The sequence below is a fragment of the Syngnathus typhle genome, linkage group LG21, assembly GCF_033458585.1.
Source record: "Syngnathus typhle isolate RoL2023-S1 ecotype Sweden linkage group LG21, RoL_Styp_1.0, whole genome shotgun sequence".
In the NCBI taxonomy this organism is placed as follows: domain Eukaryota; kingdom Metazoa; phylum Chordata; class Actinopteri; order Syngnathiformes; family Syngnathidae; genus Syngnathus; species Syngnathus typhle.
Genome location: NC_083758.1, coordinates 395,012 through 413,594, shown reverse-complemented (window position 1 = coordinate 413,594; position 18,583 = coordinate 395,012). Strand labels below are relative to the sequence as shown.

The window sequence follows — 18,583 nt, the reverse complement described above, 5'->3', positions numbered from 1 at the left end:
AAACTCACACTCAAAATAGTTGCCCAATCGATAGGTGACGCTGTTTGAAATATCAGGTATCCATAATCCTGTGCGCCAACAATGTTTCAAGGAAAAAACACATTGATGAACACAAAATACTCGTTTAAACTGTCTATTTAGGTTGAGTCCTTCTAAATGTAGTAAATCTATGAACGTCTATTGTTTGTATTAGAAGGAATGGTTGCTGCAATTTCACCGATCGCCTTTTACTAAAGATTTCCGTGGGGAGGAACAATGAGAGTTCATCTCAATTTTTTGATGCTCTGCGAAAGCGGAGCCACCTATACTTGTCAATGGGAAATAGTTAATAGTCCTGCCTTGTAGTTATTAATTCTGCTAAAGTTTACAGACCAAATTGGTTAAGCTTTAGGGACAGCTTTTGGTGACATCCACCCATTCAAATATAAAACTATTGATTATGCATTGAGCAATAAATTAATATATTTTCCACAAATTATACTATATGTAAGTAACAATAATAGGAGCCATTTAGCTATTAAAGTATTAATATAAAAATACCCTCGTAAATACCCATAAACTGATGCTTTGCTTCTCTTTCTACTGCCTCCACGCCTTTGTTCACCTCCTTTTTCTTAGAGTTGCCATCTAGTGGTGGTGGCAGCATAAGAAATGAAGTAAAAACATACCCATCATGCATTGCCTCTTTTCACCTGAGAACCATATGAATTTGTATTTATAGAAAATCTCCAACAGTACCGCAGAAAGATATATATTTCTTTTTCTGAGCAAGTTTAGAAAATGACATTCTCTTAAAAATTTGAGAACAAGGATTGTACTAAAAATTTCTGGCACAATTTCTGATTTAAAGAAAGACATTTTGATCATATTTTTTCGTATATCCTTGCTGCCAGCCGCCATGAACTTGAATCAATGACGTCATTGACCCTCTGCTTTATCCTGTGAGAATGAAGCTAACGGACTGTGATGTAAACTACTCTTGATTTGACCAGTAGAGTAGGGGGTGCAAAAATCAGTTGTATGTCTGGGTCCACGTACCTGTTGGCCAGTTTTTCTTTATAGTGTAGGTAAATGGAGAACCGGAAATGATCCGTGGGGCTATTCCAGAAAGCAGCTTATATGAAAGTTATAACATATACGTTCGTATCAATAACGGGTCGGGAACGTAGTAATTACATTTTATTTTGCAATTACTAATTTGTTGAATGAAGTTCGGCAAGTAGGTGCACAGTTGCAGAGCACAGCTTGATGCACCATCGCTCAGTATGTGGCGACCATGAAATTTGACTTCGTGTGAGGGTTTTTGTATTGTACAGGAGAATCAGGGGAGAGCGCGAACGCAGTCCCCCACCACCAGAAATTGTGCAGTCGAGATTCCCACATTTGGGGAATTCGCAGGGGTCAGCACAACCGGAGTGCAATGGCTGAGCCTCACCCTGGGTGAACCACCTTCTTGATCATGGTATCTCCCCTGCCAGGTAAGTATGAGTTGTATACGTCGCCGGGGCCGACGTTTTCACCGCGCACACCATCTACAGTCAGAGGCTAATTTGGTACAAAAGTGTGAGCACACATATTCAGTGGATGAGACAGCATTCGTAGAACTGTTAACATAGTATATCGTATTAGAGAGAAGCTGTCTATTAGTATTAGTCATTCAAAACCAAAACATTTTAAATTAAGTAAAAAATAGATTCAGAAACATGACCATCATGCCTTGCTTCTTTTTCTACTGCCTCCACGTCTTTGTTCACCTCCTTTTTCCTAGAGTCGCCATCTAGTGGTGATGCCAGCAACTATAATAAACCGATAAATGAAGTCAAAACATGCCCATCATGCAGTGCCTCTTTTCTCCTGAGAACCCTAAAACGGTATGAATTTGTATTTATTGAAAATCTCCAACATTACCGCAGAAAAATATATATACTTCTTTTTCTGAACGAGTTTTGAAAATGACATTTTCTTAACATTTGGAGAACAAGAATTGTACTAAAAGATCCTGGAACAATGATAGGAAAATCTCAAGCAAAAAAAGACATTTTGACCATATTTTAGAACAGTTACGTAAATTCTTGCTGCCGCCTAAGATGAGCCGTCATGAACTGTCATGTACTGATATTGTACTGTGGGCCTACGTGATGACGTAGTGAAGGAGTGACGTTCAGGGAAATGAATATGCAGACAGAGCGGCAAGTTGATGGCCCTCTGTTTCATGAATAAAAGTGATTAAAGACATCGGTTCGGGTCCTGATTAAATTCAGAGTGCATTACCTAATAAAGATATAAGGTGAGCACACAACATGAACTTGAATCAAATCCGATCAAGACGTCGTTGACTTTCTGCTTCATCCTGTGAGAATGAAGCTAACGGATTGTGATGTAAACTACTTTTTATTTGACCAGTAGAGGGGGGCGCACCGCTCCTGGAGGTACTGCAATACCAGGTCGATGCATAGAGTGGACGGAGCAAGCCCCTATACCATCTCCCTGTTGCGAAAATCCAATTAATACATGGTCCCCGGATAGGGAACGTATCAGATATTAATCTGATAAGAACAGATTCTACACCTGGTCTTAGCCAAAAGGCCGAGAAGCGATGTACTGAAACTGGTCTGAGGAAACCACTTAAATAAAGAGACTGTGGTGTGCAAGGACTGGAGTCGGAGGCGGAGTGATAAATGACGGTGCCAACGGCAGTTGTTTTAATGACATTTATAATTAGCTTCTCTCAACCACGGGCCGACTCTTTTCCCTTCGAGATCCTAACACACACTCCTCAAACAGGAAACTCCCACACGTGTAAAACATCCCACCGGAACTCGGCAACGTGAACTTAGGTTCCGGGTGAATTATGTCAACCCACTACAAGACTACCAATTCAAGTTACGGTTTAAATATATCGACTCATACTAATGCTTCTTTTCCTGCGCATCACGTGATTCCCGTTTCTTTTTGTGGTCAGGTGCGGAAGTCAACGCTGCTGCCATCTAGCGGTGTAACGGCATATACGCTTTAACAAATAATAATCACTCGCAGGGCACACAGAGACGAAAAACCGTCCGCACTCGCACCTACGGGCAATTTGGAGCGCTCAATGGGCCTATCATGCATGTTTGGGGGAAATGGAAGGAAACCAGAGTGGAGAACGTGCACAATGCAAACAAACAGGTCAGGGAGTTGGAACCGAACGCAGCAGAGCAAGCATGGACTCACAACGACACGTTTAGAGTGTAAACGTTTCCATAGAATTGCCAAACACCAAATACTTGTTCGAACTATACATCTTAGTTGAGTGTTAAGGCCTCCTAAATTTAGCAAATATATGAAGATCTATTTTTATTAAAAGGAAATGGTTGCTAGTGTGACACCGCCTGTTACTTTGGTGAGACCAGCAATGGGGTGGCCCGTTTGGACAAGCCGAAATCAGTTCACTCTTGTTTCTCTTCAGATCGTATAAATCTTTCGCCTTTTACTAAAGATTTCCGTGGGGAGGAACAACAAGAGTATATCTCAAATTTTTGATGCTCTGTGAAAGCGGAGCTTCCTCTACTTGTCAATGGAAAGTAATCAAAATTCCTGCTTTGTTGCCATTAATTCTGCCATAGCTTACAGGTAACATCCACCCATTCAAATATAAAACTATCTAATATGAGCAATAAATAAATATATTTTCTACTAATTATACTATATGTAAGGAACAATAAACGGAGCCATTTAGCCATTAATATATTTATTATTAAAGTTAATTCAGATTTGTGTCGAAGTTGTAAAGATTTAAGCCGTGTAAATGAATACAGCCATAAGTACTTCAGGTTCATAATTCACGTGACGTAATACTTTTTTCTACAAAATTCAATAGATGACTCTCCAAGAGCAAGAATGCCACTGCATTTAAATCGTTTTTTGGGCGGGAAATTACACTTCCGGTATCGATATCGGATCGAATATCGGGTATTTTGGGTAGGAAATACTTGGTATCGGATCGATTCCAAAATCATTGGTATCGCCCATCCCCACTGGACATCATAAACTGGTGGCCAGCCAATCGTAGGGCCGATATGTTTTCTATTTTGTTGTAAAGGATAGAATTCTTCTGCTATTCACATTTAGATAAAGGTCATGAACTTGACTGAATCAAACCCTTTCAACACGTTTTTGACTTTCTGCTTTATCCTGTGAGAATGAAGCGAACCGATTCTAATGGCTTCCTGACTTAACTATCCTTTATTTGACAAGCAGAGGGGGGTGCACCGTTCCTGGAAGTACTGCAATACCAGGTCGATGCGTGGAGTGGACGGAGCAAGCCCCTGATTCCATCTCCCAGTTCCAAAAATCAATTTAATATATGGTCCCCGGATAGGGGACGTATCAGATATTAAACTGATAAGAACAGATACTACACTTGATCTTAGCCAAAAGGCCGAGAAGCGATAACCGAAAGTTGGTCTGAGAAAACTACTTAAATAAAGAGACTACCAATTCAAGTTACGGTTTAAATATATTGAGTCATACTAATGCCACGTACCGACCACCGTAACAAACCTCAACTATTAACAGTTTGGAATGATAATGCGTCACCGGGCTGTTTTCAACCTGTGCATCGGTTGCAGATTTTCGTGTGTTCGTGGAGGTTTAGTGTCACGTGGTTCACGTTGACCCAATAGAATAACGATGAACTGAGCTCCTGATGGGAATAGCTTTTAATGACCAACAAAACGAATTGGTCATTCGCCAAAAACAATCGGATCTTTGGATACATTTCGGGACCGAAGGCAAGATAGCTGTTTGACGAACATTTTGACGGGAAAAAAAACACGCAGCAAAAAAACACGCGGCCCACTTCGCCAAACTACTTCCTGTTTCCTGCTGTGGCAATTTACATTAACCCTCGAACGCCACCATCGCAGTGGAGGTGAATCGCATTCCAATCCACGCCAGCATTTCTTAACACTCATTTGAGGAAATTACGATCGTCTTTTGTTTCCCGATTTGTGTTGAATAAAAATCTGAAATTACACATTTGAAAATAACACACGGAAATCGGATCATTTCCATTTCTCTCATACCAAAAGTACACGGACCAAGACATACAACTGTTTATACGTTCAAAACTCACACTCAAAATAGTTGCCCAATCGATAGGTGACGCTGTTTGAAATATCAGGTATCCATAATCCTGTGCGCCAACAATGTTTCAAGGAAAAAACACATTGATGAACACAAAATACTCGTTTAAACTGTCTATTTAGGTTGAGTCCTTCTAAATGTAGTAAATCTATGAACGTCTATTGTTTGTATTAGAAGGAATGGTTGCTGCAATTTCACCGATCGCCTTTTACTAAAGATTTCCGTGGGGAGGAACAATGAGAGTTCATCTCAATTTTTTGATGCTCTGCGAAAGCGGAGCCACCTATACTTGTCAATGGGAAATAGTTAATAGTCCTGCCTTGTAGTTATTAATTCTGCTAAAGTTTACAGACCAAATTGGTTAAGCTTTAGGGACAGCTTTTGGTGACATCCACCCATTCAAATATAAAACTATTGATTATGCATTGAGCAATAAATTAATATATTTTCCACAAATTATACTATATGTAAGTAACAATAATAGGAGCCATTTAGCTATTAAAGTATTAATATAAAAATACCCTCGTAAATACCCATAAACTGATGCTTTGCTTCTCTTTCTACTGCCTCCACGCCTTTGTTCACCTCCTTTTTCTTAGAGTTGCCATCTAGTGGTGGTGGCAGCATAAGAAATGAAGTAAAAACATACCCATCATGCATTGCCTCTTTTCACCTGAGAACCATATGAATTTGTATTTATAGAAAATCTCCAACAGTACCGCAGAAAGATATATATTTCTTTTTCTGAGCAAGTTTAGAAAATGACATTCTCTTAAAAATTTGAGAACAAGGATTGTACTAAAAATTTCTGGCACAATTTCTGATTTAAAGAAAGACATTTTGATCATATTTTTTCGTATATCCTTGCTGCCAGCCGCCATGAACTTGAATCAATGACGTCATTGACCCTCTGCTTTATCCTGTGAGAATGAAGCTAACGGACTGTGATGTAAACTACTCTTGATTTGACCAGTAGAGTAGGGGGTGCAAAAATCAGTTGTATGTCTGGGTCCACGTACCTGTTGGCCAGTTTTTCTTTATAGTGTAGGTAAATGGAGAACCGGAAATGATCCGTGGGGCTATTCCAGAAAGCAGGTTATATGAAAGTTATAACATATACGTTCGTATCAATAACGGGTCGGGAACGTAGTAATTACATTTTATTTTGCAATTACTAATTTGTTGAATGAAGTTCGGCAAGTAGGTGCACAGTTGCAGAGCACAGCTTGATGCACCATCGCTCAGTATGTGGCGACCATGAAATTTGGCTTCGTGTGAGGGTTTTTGTATTGTACAGGAGAATCAGGGGAGAGCGCGAACGCAGTCCCCCACCACCAGAAATTGTGCAGTCGAGATTCCCACATTTGGGGAATTCGCAGGGGTCAGCACAACCGGAGTGCAATGGCTGAGTCTCACCCTGGGTGACCCACCTTCTTGATCATGGTATCTCCCCTGCCAGGTAAGTATGAGTTGTATACGTCGCCGGGGCCGACGTTTTCACCGCGCACACCATCTACAGTCAGAGGCTAATTTGGTACAAAAGTGTGAGCACACATATTCAGTGGATGAGACAGCATTCGTAGAACTGTTAACATAGTATATCGTATTAGAGAGAAGCTGTCTATTAGTATTAGTCATTCAAAACCAAAACATTTTAAATTAAGTAAAAAATAGATTCAGAAACATGACCATCATGCCTTGCTTCTTTTTCTACTGCCTCCACGTCTTTGTTCACCTCCTTTTTCCTAGAGTCGCCATCTAGTGGTGATGCCAGCAACTATAATAAACCGATAAATGAAGTCAAAACATGCCCATCATGCAGTGCCTCTTTTCTCCTGAGAACCCTAAAACGGTATGAATTTGTATTTATTGAAAATCTCCAACATTACCGCAGAAAAATATATATACTTCTTTTTCTGAACGAGTTTTGAAAATGACATTTTCTTAACATTTGGAGAACAAGAATTGTACTAAAAGATCCTGGAACAATGATAGGAAAATCTCAAGCAAAAAAAGACATTTTGACCATATTTTAGAACAGTTACGTAAATTCTTGCTGCCGCCTAAGATGAGCCGTCATGAACTGTCATGTACTGATATTGTACTGTGGGCCTACGTGATGACGTAGTGAAGGAGTGACGTTCAGGGAAATGAATATGCAGACAGAGCGGCAAGTTGATGGCCCTCTGTTTCATGAATAAAAGTGATTAAAGACATCGGTTCGGGTCCTGATTAAATTCAGAGTGCATTACCTAATAAAGATATAAGGTGAGCACACAACATGAACTTGAATCAAATCCGATCAAGACGTCGTTGACTTTCTGCTTCATCCTGTGAGAATGAAGCTAACGGATTGTGATGTAAACTACTTTTTATTTGACCAGTAGAGGGGGGCGCACCGCTCCTGGAGGTACTGCAATACCAGGTCGATGCATAGAGTGGACGGAGCAAGCCCCTATACCATCTCCCTGTTGCGAAAATCCAATTAATACATGGTCCCCGGATAGGGAACGTATCAGATATTAATCTGATAAGAACAGATTCTACACCTGGTCTTAGCCAAAAGGCCGAGAAGCGATGTACTGAAACTGGTCTGAGGAAACCACTTAAATAAAGAGACTGTGGTGTGCAAGGACTGGAGTCGGAGGCGGAGTGATAAATGACGGTGCCAACGGCAGTTGTTTTAATGACATTTATAATTAGCTTCTCTCAACCACGGGCCGACTCTTTTCCCTTCGAGATCCTAACACACACTCCTCAAACAGGAAACTCCCACACGTGTAAAACATCCCACCGGAACTCGGCAACGTGAACTTAGGTTCCGGGTGAATTATGTCAACCCACTACAAGACTACCAATTCAAGTTACGGTTTAAATATATCGACTCATACTAATGCTTCTTTTCCTGCGCATCACGTGATTCCCGTTTCTTTTTGTGGTCAGGTGCGGAAGTCAACGCTGCTGCCATCTAGCGGTGTAACGGCATATACGCTTTAACAAATAATAATCACTCGCAGGGCACACAGAGACGAAAAACCGTCCGCACTCGCACCTACGGGTGTTAGGGTTTGCAGAATATCTTCATCGTATGATTATGTTGGAATATAACCTGTAATAATTTAACTAGTTTGTCCTGTCTAGACAAAATTAGTTTACCAAAGTGCTAAGATCATTTCAACTTATTGACTAGCTGCAGAGGAAGCAATCAAAGTTGCTTTGTTTACAGAACGTCGTAAAAGGTCCCCTGCTATGCTTTGATCAGCAGGGACCGGCTGCTTCACCCCAACCTGTGTATTCCGAAACCCCCACTTGCAACCCCACTTTGTTTCTCTCAATAAATAAGCGCCTGACGAGGCCTGAGTCAGACTTCATTCGATCATCGCTGAGAGCACAGCGACGAGTGAACTCTCCGCCTGCAGGTGTCTAAAACGACTAACTTGTCTCCAGTGTGGTCCTTGCAAAATAAGTTAGAGTGAACACCACCCTAACATTTTTGGTGCCGAAACCCGGGACCCTCATACCCGCCATCTGGCTGACGGAGGAGGACGTGCTGCATTGTCGACAAGCCAGCGTCCTTTATGGGGACCTGGAGAAGAAAGTCCTGGGAAGAGAATTTCTTCGCTGGGCCAGCATCTTAGGTCTGCCTTCGTCTGTCAGAGGTGGTTTGACGGGGTCCCACATTACAGCGGACCAAGGGAGACAAGTAAGTCATAGAAAAAAGCGCAGATACGGCTTTGGTTTGTCCGAGCTATGAGATACGGCTTTGGTGTTTCCAAGCTATGAGATACGGCTTTGGTGTTTCCAAGCTATGAGATACGGCTTTGGTGTTTCCAAGCTATGAGATACGGCTTTGGTGTTTCCAAGCTATGAGATACGACTTTGGTGTTTCCAAGCTATGAAACAGCTGGGGTTTCAAGTCCCAGTGGAAGGAACGGGCTAAGAAAAAGAACAGAGCTTCTTTTTCTTAAGTGAAGAAGGGCGTGGATTCTTTTTTTTGTCCGTTGTTCCAAGCTGTTTGCATGAATGTTGTGTGGTTGAGAGTGTGCGACTGGTAGGATAAATTGACTGCAGAGAGAATTTGGTGGAAGGTCAATTTAAACCTGCATTAGAGACCAACAAGGCGGCAGGCCGCCATTCAATTCAAACTCCAGCTCAAATTTGGACTGTTGGAACTGTGGGAAACGGGGCCACTTGGCGAGAGCGTGTCGTCGTGCAAAACAATACCAATCAAAGGGTGGAGGAAGAGGCAGAGGAAAAGCCAAATTTTCAACATGTCAAGCTTCCCCCCCCCTTTTTTGACCGCTCATGCTAATACAGAGACATGGTATGCTACATTTAATAGAAATTATTGATTGGTTGTGTTGTAAGATTATACGATCTTCTATATGCAAGCTGAATCTGAGAGGTTGAGTTCTTTAAATTTGAAAACAAAGAAAAAACTTAATTTAATTAATTTGCCAGCCGTTTTTATTGTATTGAGGTTTTTTTGGGATTAGTGGATTGTTCTATCAGGAACCTTGAATTGAAAATGGTATGTGAATGTTGTGTGGAGTGCTTGGATGAATTGGGACCAATGTGATGGAATGTGTGTGAGATGCAAATGAGCATTGATGACTGAATGCCCGACTGAAGGGAAAATACAGGTTGAATGATTGAAGTTGTTTGAGACTGCTATGGGCAAGTAGTTGAGCGACTTTGAAGGAAGAATTATTTTGAGTAAGTTAGATGCTAGGAAGGGAAATAAAAAACCCGAGCAAATACAAACGAAAGAAAAATAAAGGTTGCTTTTGACAAGAGTTGCGAAGAACAGACGAAGAACAGTCCTTGACCCGGCATTTGCGTTTGGCGGTCGTTGATGTGGTTCCCAGACCTGTGTCTTGTGGTTTGTCATTTGTAACGTTTGGCTGTTGTGATCCTCCCAGACAGACATAAGTGATTTGCGCTTTTGTTGTATGTTGTAATTGGTTAGTGGGAGGACTGCTGGAGCTTGCTCCTTCGGTGTCTCACCTGTGCCTTCCTGCCTTCCATTGTCTCCACTTAGACTGGACTGTGGAGGGGGGAGTGTGGTATTGTGGTGTGAAAAGGGTGTAGGAGCCGGCTCCTGTGGTGATTGATATTGTAATTTGATTGTGGGGGAGACTGATGTAGGTGTGGGGCTCTGGACTCTGCGGGTAGCTGTTTGCTGGGTTGGCGCGAGTGGGGGTCAGCGGCATTGATTGTCCCAGTACTGGCCAGGCTGGGATAAATCAGTATGAAAATGCCGGGCCCCCCCTCTTGCTTCCCTTGCTGTGGCTGCGCGCGGAGTGGGTCGTACCCACTCCAGGGATGTGCTGAGTGCGTGGTGGCAAGTGATGTTGAAGCAGGGTGATGCCTAGGGAAGGTGTGACAATAGTTGCACGAAGACTAAAAGGCACTGAGGAAAGAAAAAAGAAAAAGAAAAAGTATAACCAACACGTCAAAATAGAGGATGACGTCTGCGCAGCGTTGTTTGTTGGTGTTGTTTGTGAGCTCTGTCTCTGCTGTTTTTGTGTTGTCTGTGTGTTGTGTTATGTGTTTCGCTAATATAGGTGCACTAAAGAATTTATTTATCTGTAGTCTATCTGATTTGCACCGCAAAACAAAACCGATTTTGTTAAGATAGGAAGGAAAAATAAAAAAATAAAAAATAAAAAGCGAGCAATTTGTTTATGGGCAGTAACTGGTCCACGCTCCTTTAGTGCCTAGCCTTGGTTAGACAAAATTTGAGAGATGGAAAGAACTTGCTTTCTGGAATTAGATGATGTACAATTATGAAATACCGACATTTCAAAGCTAAATTTAAAATTTCAGAATAAGAGAGCGATTGAGTTTGTTAAAGTTATGGAACTACAACAGTTAACTATTATATTATTTTATCAGCAGTTATTTTTTTTATTTTTTTTATTTTTTTGTTATTCGATTGGTGGATTGGGTTGTCACGTTGAGAAAGGAAAGGAAACGATACAAATGGGCAGCTGTATTGAGCCATGGTGTTGTCACGTGCCGTTGACACCTGGCTCAACAGGGGGGATGGAAGGGCAGTTCAGTCAGCTTTATACAACATATGAATTTGATTCATATTCAAAACGTTTATAATTTTTTTTTGTAGAGCTTGTTTAACATGTGCTTAACACGATCCACAGGGTTATAATGCCTGGTCATAATAGATGCATTCTAAAAATGGATTGAATTGGCTTCAAAATAAACACTGAAGGCCTTAACAGTGGCAAAAACGTTATGTAAAGAAATAATAGTTTGTCAACAACTGCTGTAGATGTTAAAGAATGGAATCAATATCTCGAAAATGAATGTGGATAGTTTGTTTACTGATTGTGAAAATGTTTGACAAAGTGTCCTATATAATATCCGTTGAATGGAAGAAAAAGAAAAGAAACCATTGCTTTTAGAGACTGTAGTCAACCAAAATTATATATGTACCGACATGCCAAGATCTGAGAAAAAGCTGGAAAAAACAAAAACATAATGTCTTTAAATTTGAGAGGCGACGATGATCTGACTAAAATTGATGCAATTAAAGTCCCCAGAGGAGTTCCTGATTAATAAGAATTAATTGACCAAATTGAAGCGGGATGGGAGTCCTCCATTTGCTGCTGGTGGACGATGAACAAGAACGTTGACAGGATAAATTACATCCATTGCAACATGCAGAAATTGGGCAAACGGACACAAGTGGGACTTGAGGCAGTGCACGAACAGCTAGCCATGCCTTCCCTAATGTCAATCCAGAACCGCAATGCTCTTGTTATGTTGTTGTCTGGGAAAGGAAGGGTCTGCGCAATGTTCAGGGAACAATGCTGCACCTTCATCCAGAAGGACACCGCCCCTGATGGGAGCCTGACGAAGATGATTGCAAACTTGCAATCCCTCAACACGAGGATGAAAGAGCACAACAAGTGGATGACTGCTTTTGGGAAGTATGAAGCCCTCGTGTCCTAAATAACTGCTATACTCACCTTGTGTGGAGGTTGTTGTATTCCATGTCTCCGTGCTCTGTTTAATCGTCTTATCACTACAGCAATCTCGCCCATGGACGACGAGATGGCCCGGGTATGCCTAATGTCTGAACGACAGCATGTTGATAACGATGATGGTGATGCAGTTTTTGCACTTGAGTTTGCAGACTTTTTCCCAGATCTGTGTGTTTCCGAATAATGATGTCGCAACATTTATCCTCTTTGGTGGAAATACTTGTGCGCATACTTGTGATCCGACAACTGAAAATCAAGTGAAGTGGTTGTTTTTGGTAATGTAAAAATTTAGCAAATGCGTGATAAGCAGGAGGGAAATGTTGGAATAATTTAAGTGAAGCCTTGGCCTGCCAGACCTGTAGGCCTTGTCTTTACGAGTTTATGGCTTTCCTTTTATCTACGTTCTTTCTCTTTAGTGACAGGGAAGTCTCTTTAGTTTCTTTTGATCCCTGTCAGCCATATGTGTCCTTCCTGTCCTTATGTTATCTGTGTGTTTTTGTTTCTGTAAGAAGCCTTCACTAACAATGAGCAGAGCTTATTTGCATAGGCAAAATGTTCTTATTTGGTTGAAAGAAACTTCATTCCTTTTAGTTAACTGTAGCTTTGGTTCATAGATGGTTAGAAGTTATCCCATATTTACTCAATGTTTGGACAAGTCACTCATTCTTATTGCGTGTTAATTTACTAAGTAGATAAAGTCTAGCCAAGGTTTAGTTGCATTGTTCCACAGGAAAGTGGCAATTGAAGTTATCTGATCTCACTCGCGGACGGCTCGGCCAACAACTGGAGGAGAACAGATGGACAAACTCTGCGGGGGTCACGGGCCGACAATGAAGTGCTAGTTCACACCACACTACATTCCTTAGCTAATCAACGTTGCTACAGACACAATCTTCCCTCCCTTTGGTGTAGCAACGCCTCTGTAACCAGGGCAACCAAAACAGTGATGAGAGGAGCAGAACATCTCAAATGACTAATGCAAAGGTTGCAGAAAAGGTGCTGTTTTTTGCTGTTTTCTGGACGTGCTGCTGTCCTTTCGGTGGCGGATCCAGGTCCAGATCACCCCAACGTTCCCAAGAAGGAGGGGGACGGAGCCTGCGTCGACTGGACCCTATAAATTGGTGGAGCGCATCTCACATGCCGTCCGGCTGGCCGGCAAAGGAGGATCGTGGTATCATCTGTCCCAGTGCACCCCAGTGAGGGGTTCCTGCAAGGAACCAGACCAGCCATCGACAGTCCCCGCCCCAGTTCATACAGAGGCAGAATAATCCTCTTCCCCCTTGGTGGCCAGGTAGTCCACCCTGAGCCACTGAAGACAACGACCACGCAGCAGACATTCCCGAGTTCTCCCCGGACGGAGCAGATCTGCAAAGGGGGTGAGAATCGAGCTCACCCTCCACCAGTGGGCGTGCCAAGCCCCCAACGGCTGAACAATCACGAGCAATTTTTATCTTGATTGATAACAGTCTGGTCGCCTAAGGCAGAGGGACCGTGTAACTCTTTTCCTGCACATAATCTGGCCGCAGGTTTTTTGAGTTACACATACTTTGGACTGGAGTATTGTGGGAGAACCTCACCTTCACTGGAAGTTATTGCTTTCATTGTATTTTCTTACTTGCGTTTGATTGATCGAGGTTGACATAATCATATGATAAAACAGGAGGGATATGTTAGGGTTTGCAGAATATCTTCATCGTATGATTATGTTGGAATATAACCTGTAATAATTTAACTAGTTTGTCCTGTCTAGACAAAATTAGTTTACCAAAGTGCTAAGATCATTTCAACTTATTGACTAGCTGCAGAGGAAGCAATCAAAGTTGCTTTGTTTACAGAACGTCGTAAAAGGTCCCCTGCTATGCTTTGATCAGCAAGGACCGGCTGCTTCACCCCAACCTGTGTATTCCGAAACCCCCACTTGCAACCCCACTTTGTTTCTCTCAATAAATAAGCGCCTGACGAGGCCTGAGTCAGACTTCATTCGATCATCGCTGAGAGCACAGCGACGAGTGAACTCTCCGCCTGCAGGTGTCTAAAACGACTATCTTGTCTCCAGTGTGGTCCTTGCAAAATAAGTTAGAGTGAACACCACCCTAACAACGGGCAATTTGGAGCGCTCAATGGGCCTATCATGCATGTTTGGGGGAAATGGAAGGAAACCAGAGTGGAGAACGTGCACAATGCAAACAAACAGGTCAGGGAGTTGGAACCGAACGCAGCAGAGCAAGCATGGACTCACAACGACACGTTTAGAGTGTAAACGTTTCCATAGAATTGCCAAACACCAAATACTTGTTCGAACTATACATCTTAGTTGAGTGTTAAGGCCTCCTAAATTTAGCAAATATATGAAGATCTATTTTTATTAAAAGGAAATGGTTGCTAGTGTGACACCGCCTGTTACTTTGGTGAGACCAGCAATGGGGTGGCCCGTTTGGACAAGCCGAAATCAGTTCACTCTTGTTTCTCTTCAGATCGTATAAATCTTTCGCCTTTTACTAAAGATTTCCGTGGGGAGGAACAACAAGAGTATATCTCAATTTTTTGATGCTCTGTGAAAGCGGAGCTTCCTGTTGTTAGATAAATTGTATATATATGTTATCATGCGTTCCCTAATGAGTACTTATTAATAAGTTATTGCGCAGAATGCTTGCTGTTTCGCCTTCCAGACGTCCACCAGTCCACAACAAGTCATACGATGCTGTCTGGGGCTTCCTGACCTTCTACACCTCTGGGAATCCAAGAAAGTTGCTGATAGCTCAATCTACTCTGTTGATGTCTGCACATGGCATTCTGTCCTTGCACTCCTTTCCCATGGCGTCCTGTCTGTAACTACTTGTTTCACATAGAATTTTGTCATGACGTCTTGTCTGTGACTACTTGTTTATGTCCTTGCGCTCCTTTATTTTCTCATGACGTCTTGTGAGCACTTGTTTTACATAGCATTTTGTCCTTGCGCTCTTTTTGTTTCTCATGAGACTAGGCCATGCTTTCCCCCCCCCACCTGTTAGGGGCTAGTCTCACATTGTAGGTAGGGCATCCCAAAATAAAAAGAGCGAGGGGTGTGACAGATCTTTAGTGTATTTTGGACTGCTGTAAGTCTGGTTGCACTCCTCGCGAGAAAAGACTCAACATTCTGCCTCACTGGTTTTGTCTGCTGATCCTTTTGCTGATTTTGAACCTGACACCTGTACTTGTCAATGGAAAGTAATCAAAATTCCTGCTTTGTTGCCATTAATTCTGCCATAGCTTACAGGTAACATCCACCCATTCAAATATAAAACTATCTAATATGAGCAATAAATAAATATATTTTCTACTAATTATACTATATGTAAGGAACAATAAACGGAGCCATTTAGCCATTAATATATTTATTATTAAAGTTAATTCAGATTTGTGTCGAAGTTGTAAAGATTTAAGCCGTGTAAATGAATACAGCCATAAGTACTTCAGGTTCATAATTCACGTGACGTAATACTTTTTTCTACAAAATTCAATAGATGACTCTCCAAGAGCAAGAATGCCACTGCATTTAAATCGTTTTTTGGGCGGGAAATTACACTTCCGGTATCGATATCGGATCGAATATCGGGTATTTTGGGTAGGAAATACTTGGTATCGGATCGATTCCAAAATCATTGGTATCGCCCATCCCCACTGGACATCATAAACTGGTGGCCAGCCAATCGTAGGGCCGATATGTTTTCTATTTTGTTGTAAAGGATAGAATTCTTCTGCTATTCACATTTAGATAAAGGTCATGAACTTGACTGAATCAAACCCTTTCAACACGTTATTGACTTTCTGCTTTATCCTGTGAGAATGAAGCGAACCGATTCTAATGGCTTCCTGACTTAACTATCCTTTATTTGACAAGCAGAGGGGGGTGCACCGTTCCTGGAAGTACTGCAATACCAGGTCGATGCGTGGAGTGGACGGAGCAAGCCCCTGATTCCATCTCCCAGTTCTAAAAATCAATTTAATATATGGTCCCCGGATAGGGGACGTATCAGATATTAAACTGATAAGAACAGATACTACACTTGATCTTAGCCAAAAGGCCGAGAAGCGATAACCGAAAGTTGGTCTGAGAAAACTACTTAAATAAAGAGACTACCAATTCAAGTTACGGTTTAAATATATTGAGTCATACTAATGCCACGTACCGACCACCGTAACAAACCTCAACTATTAACAGTTTGGAATGATAATGCGTCACCGGGCTGTTTTCAACCTGTGCATCGGTTGCAGATTTTCGTGTGTTCGTGGAGGTTTAGTGTCACGTGGTTCACGTTGACCCAATAGAATAACGATGAACTGAGCTCCTGATGGGAATAGCTTTTAATGACCAACAAAACGAATTGGTCATTGGCCAAAAACAATCGGATCTTTGGATACATTTCGGGACCGAAGGCAAGATAGCTGTTTGACGAACATTTTGACGGGAAAAAAAACACGCAGCAAAAAAACACGCGGCCCACTTCGCCAAACTACTTCCTGTTTCCTGCTGTGGCAATTTACATTAACCCTCGAACGCCACCATCGCAGTGGAGGTGAATCGCATTCCAATCCACGCCAGCATTTCTTAACACTCATTTGAGGAAATTACGATCGTCTTTTGTTTCCCGATTTGTGTTGAATAAAAATCTGAAATTACACATTTGAAAATAACACACGGAAATCGGATCATTTCCATTTCTCTCATACCAAAAGTACACGGACCAAGACATACAACTGTTTATACGTTCAAAACTCACACTCAAAATAGTTGCCCAATCGATAGGTGACGCTGTTTGAAATATCAGGTATCCATAATCCTGTGCGCCAACAATGTTTCAAGGAAAAAACACATTGATGAACACAAAATACTCGTTTAAACTGTCTATTTAGGTTGAGTCCTTCTAAATGTAGTAAATCTATGAACGTCTATTGTTTGTATTAGAAGGAATGGTTGCTGCAATTTCACCGATCGCCTTTTACTAAAGATTTCCGTGGGGAGGAACAATGAGAGTTCATCTCAATTTTTTGATGCTCTGCGAAAGCGGAGCCACCTATACTTGTCAATGGGAAATAGTTAATAGTCCTGCCTTGTAGTTATTAATTCTGCTAAAGTTTACAGACCAAATTGGTTAAGCTTTAGGGACAGCTTTTGGTGACATCCACCCATTCAAATATAAAACTATTGATTATGCATTGAGCAATAAATTAATATATTTTCCACAAATTATACTATATGTAAGTAACAATAATAGGAGCCATTTAGCTATTAAAGTATTAATATAAAAATACCCTCGTAAATACCCATAAACTGATGCTTTGCTTCTCTTTCTACTGCCTCCACGCCTTTGTTCACCTCCTTTTTCTTAGAGTTGCCATCTAGTGGTGGTGGCAGCATAAGAAATGAAGTAAAAACATACCCATCATGCATTGCCTCTTTTCACCTGAGAACCATATGAATTTGTATTTATAGAAAATCTCCAACAGTACCGCAGAAAGATATATATTTCTTTTTCTGAGCAAGTTTAGAAAATGACATTCTCTTAAAAATTTGAGAACAAGGATTGTACTAAAAATTTCTGGCACAATTTCTGATTTAAAGAAAGACATTTTGATCATATTTTTTCGTATATCCTTGCTGCCAGCCGCCATGAACTTGAATCAATGACGTCATTGACCCTCTGCTTTATCCTGTGAGAATGAAGCTAACGGACTGTGATGTAAACTACTCTTGATTTGACCAGTAGAGTAGGGGGTGCAAAAATCAGTTGTATGTCTGGGTCCACGTACCTGTTGGCCAGTTTTTCTTTAAAGTGTAGGTAAATGGAGAACCGGAAATGATCCGTGGGGCTATTCCAGAAAGCAGGTTATATGAAAGTTATAACATATACGTTCGTATCAATAACGGGTCGGGAACGTAGTAATTACATTTTATTTTGCAATTACTAATTTGTTGAATGAAGTTCGGCAAGTAGGTGCACAGTTGCAGAGCACAGCTTGATGCACCATCGCTCAGTATGTGGCGACCATGAAATTTGGCTTCGTGTGAGGGATTTTGTATTGTACAGGAGAATCAGGGGAGAGCGCGAACGCAGTCCCCCACTGCCAGAAATTGTGCGGTCGAGATTCCCACATTTGGGGAATTCGCAGGGGTCAGCACAACCGGAGTGCAATGGCTGAGCCTCACCCTGAGTGAACCACCTTCTTGATCATGGTATCTCCCCTGCCAGGTAAGTATGAGTTGTATACGTCGCCGGGGCCGACGTTTTCACCGCGCACACCATCTACAGTCAGAGGCTAATTTGGTACAAAAGTGTGAGCACACATATTCAGTGGATGAGACAGCATTCGTAGAACTGTTAACATAGTATATCGTATTAGAGAGAAGCTGTCTATTAGTATTAGTCATTCAAAACCAAAACATTTTAAATTAAGTAAAAAATAGATTC

General features: G+C 41.5%; 9 non-coding genes across 9 annotated transcripts; 2 read left to right on the top strand and 7 right to left on the bottom strand.

Moving 5' to 3' along the window:
- Positions 1 to 1,322: 1,322 nt before the first annotated feature.
- Positions 1,323 to 1,486, bottom strand: LOC133146028 (U1 spliceosomal RNA). Its single transcript, XR_009711263.1, has one exon. It is a non-coding gene; the product is annotated as a U1 spliceosomal RNA (small nuclear RNA).
- Positions 1,487 to 2,407: 921 nt separating this feature from the next.
- Positions 2,408 to 2,598, bottom strand: LOC133145839 (U2 spliceosomal RNA). Its single transcript, XR_009711089.1, has one exon. It is a non-coding gene; the product is annotated as a U2 spliceosomal RNA (small nuclear RNA).
- Positions 2,599 to 3,428: 830 nt separating this feature from the next.
- On the top strand, positions 3,429 to 3,542 carry LOC133145985 (U5 spliceosomal RNA). The gene has a single exon (XR_009711226.1). It is a non-coding gene; the product is annotated as a U5 spliceosomal RNA (small nuclear RNA).
- A 698-nt stretch (positions 3,543 to 4,240) lies between these two features.
- Positions 4,241 to 4,432, bottom strand: LOC133145769 (U2 spliceosomal RNA). The gene has a single exon (XR_009711018.1). It is a non-coding gene; the product is annotated as a U2 spliceosomal RNA (small nuclear RNA).
- A 1,998-nt stretch (positions 4,433 to 6,430) lies between these two features.
- On the bottom strand, positions 6,431 to 6,594 carry LOC133145727 (U1 spliceosomal RNA). The gene has a single exon (XR_009710978.1). It is a non-coding gene; the product is annotated as a U1 spliceosomal RNA (small nuclear RNA).
- Positions 6,595 to 7,515: 921 nt separating this feature from the next.
- On the bottom strand, positions 7,516 to 7,706 carry LOC133145838 (U2 spliceosomal RNA). Its single transcript, XR_009711088.1, has one exon. It is a non-coding gene; the product is annotated as a U2 spliceosomal RNA (small nuclear RNA).
- Positions 7,707 to 14,588: 6,882 nt separating this feature from the next.
- Positions 14,589 to 14,702, top strand: LOC133145954 (U5 spliceosomal RNA). Its single transcript, XR_009711196.1, has one exon. It is a non-coding gene; the product is annotated as a U5 spliceosomal RNA (small nuclear RNA).
- Positions 14,703 to 16,018: 1,316 nt separating this feature from the next.
- On the bottom strand, positions 16,019 to 16,210 carry LOC133145773 (U2 spliceosomal RNA). The gene has a single exon (XR_009711022.1). It is a non-coding gene; the product is annotated as a U2 spliceosomal RNA (small nuclear RNA).
- Positions 16,211 to 18,208: 1,998 nt separating this feature from the next.
- Positions 18,209 to 18,372, bottom strand: LOC133146055 (U1 spliceosomal RNA). Its single transcript, XR_009711286.1, has one exon. It is a non-coding gene; the product is annotated as a U1 spliceosomal RNA (small nuclear RNA).
- Positions 18,373 to 18,583: the final 211 nt, after the last annotated feature.